Below are 2,500 nucleotides of genomic sequence, written 5' to 3' on the forward strand. Positions count from 1 at the left end.
GGCACAGGCATGGACCTTTTTCAGCTGTAAGGGAGGCAAGAGCAAGGTGCGATGTAGGTCCCCGGGGCCTGCTGGAGGTCCAGGTCCATGCCCGATGTGAGTAGCAGCAGGGCCAGCGCGCCCAGGAGCACATCTTTTTCGACCGTAAAGGGAGACAGGAGGCCGACTCACTGCCTCGGCTAAATGCAGAGGGAATTTCAGCAGGGCCAGGGCACAGGCATGGACCTTTTTCAGCTGTAAGGGAGGGAAGAGCAATGTGCGATGTAGGTCCCCGGGGCCTGCTGGAGGTCCAGGTCCATGCCCGATGTGAGTAGCAGCAGGGCCAGCGCGCCCAGGAGCACATCTTTTTCGACCGTAAAGGGAGACAGGAGGCCGACTCACTGCCTCGGCTAAATGGAGAGGGAATTTCAGCAGGGCCAGGGCACAGGCATGGACCTTTTTCAGCTGTAAGGGAGGCAAGAGCAAGGTGCGATGTAGGTCCCCGGGGCCTGCTGGAGGTCCAGGTCCATGCCCGATGTGAGTAGCAGCAGGGCCAGCGCGCCCAGGAGCACATCTTTTTCGACCGTAAAGGGAGACAGGAGGCCGACTCACTGCCTCGGCTAAATGGAGAGGGAATTTCAGCAGGGCCAGGGCACAGGCATGGACCTTTTTCAGCTGTAAGGGAGGCAAGAGCAAGGTGCGATGTAGGTCCCCGGGGCCTGTTGTCGTACCATAGGCACGAGTGGTGTGTGTGTGTGTGGCAAAGAGTTTCTGCGCAGTGTACCAGGGGCACGGGGAAAGGTTGTTGTACCATAGGCACGAGAAAAGTTGTTGTACCATAGGCACGAGAAAAGCTGTCGTACCAGGGGCACGGAGGAAAGTTGTTGTACCATAGGCACGAGAAAAGTTGTCGTACCATAGGCACGAGGAGAGTTTGTGTGGCAAAGTGCTACTGAGCGGTGTACCAGGGGCACGGCGAAAAGTTGTTGTACCATAGGCACGAGAAAAGTTGTTGTACCATAGGCACGAGAAAAGCTGTCGTACCAGGGGCACGGAGGAAAGTTGTTGTACCATAGGCACGGCGAAAAGTTGTTGTACCATAGGCACGAGAAAAGTTGTCGTACCATAGGCACGAGAAAAGTTGTCGTACCATAGGTACGAGGAGTGTGTGTGTGGCAAAGTGCTACTGAGCGGTGTACCAGGGGCACGGCGAAAAGTTGTTGTACCATAGGCACGAGAAAAGTTGTTGTACCATAGGCACGAGAAAAGCTGTCGTACCATAGGTACGAGGAGTGTGTGTGTGGCAAAGTGCTACTGAGCGGTGTACCAGGGGCACGGCGAAAAGTTGTTGTACCATAGGCACGAGAAAAGTTGTTGTACCATAGGCACGAGAAAAGCTGTCGTACCAGGGGCACGAGGAGAGTTTGTGTGGCAAAGTGCTACTGAGCGGTGTACCAGGGGCACGGCAAAAAGTTGTTGTACCATAGGCACGAGAAAAATTGTTGTACCATAGGCACGAGAAAAGTTGTCGTACCATAGGCACGAGAAAAGTTGTCGTACCATAGGCACAAGCAGTGCGTGCGTGCGTGCGTGCGTGCGTGTGTGCGTGTGTGGCAGTTCTTCTGCGCAGTGTACCAGGGGCACATTTCAATGTGCTTTCTGGAGTACCAGGGGCACGAGGATTTTGCCAGTGGTGTTCTGCTTTGTTAGTGGGAGGGGGCTTAAGTGTGGGTCCCCGGGGCCTGCTGGAGGTCCAGGTCCATGCTAGATACGTGGTACAGGGTAACTGCAGGAGGGGGGGGTGTAATGTGGGTTCACGGGGCCTGCTGGAGGTCAAGGTCCATGCTGGATATGCGCTGGATCATAACTGCAAGAAAGGAAAGCTAGTGGGGGAGTAGAGCAGGGGAGTATGTGGGTCCCCAGGGCCTGCTGGAGGTCCAGGTCCATGCTAGATATGTGGCACAGGGTAACTGCAGGGGGGGGGGGGGGGGTAATGTGGGTCCACGGGGCCTGCTGGAAGTCAAGGTCCATGCTGGATATGCGCTGGATCATAACTGCAAGAAAGGAAAGCTAGTGGGGGAGTAGAGCAGGGGAGTATGTGGGTCCCCAGGGCCTGCTGGAGGTCCAGGTCCATGCTAGATATGTGGCACAGGGTAACTGCAGGGGGGGGGGGGGGGGGGGGTAATGTGGGTCCACGGGGCCTGCTGGAAGTCAAGGTCCATGCTGGATATGCGCTGGATCATAACTGCAAGAAAGGAAAGCTAGTGGGGGAGTAGAGCAGGGGAGTATGTGGGTCCCCAGGGCCTGCTGGAGGTCCAGGTCCATGCTAGATATGTGGCACAGGGTAACTGCAGGGGGGGGGGGGGGGGGGTAATGTGGGTCCACGGGGCCTGCTGGAAGTCAAGGTCCATGCTGGATATGCGCTGGATCATAACTGCAAGAAAGGAAAGCTAGTGGGGGAGTCGAGCAGGGGAGTATGTGGGTCCCCAGGGCCTGCTGGAGGTCCAGGTCCATGCTAGAT

Source organism: Rhamphochromis longiceps, unplaced genomic scaffold (assembly GCF_057381845.1).
Source record: "Rhamphochromis longiceps isolate RC_006_pf unplaced genomic scaffold, R_longiceps_female_GT1.1 unmapped_scaffold_8, whole genome shotgun sequence".
NCBI lineage: Eukaryota > Metazoa > Chordata > Actinopteri > Cichliformes > Cichlidae > Rhamphochromis > Rhamphochromis longiceps.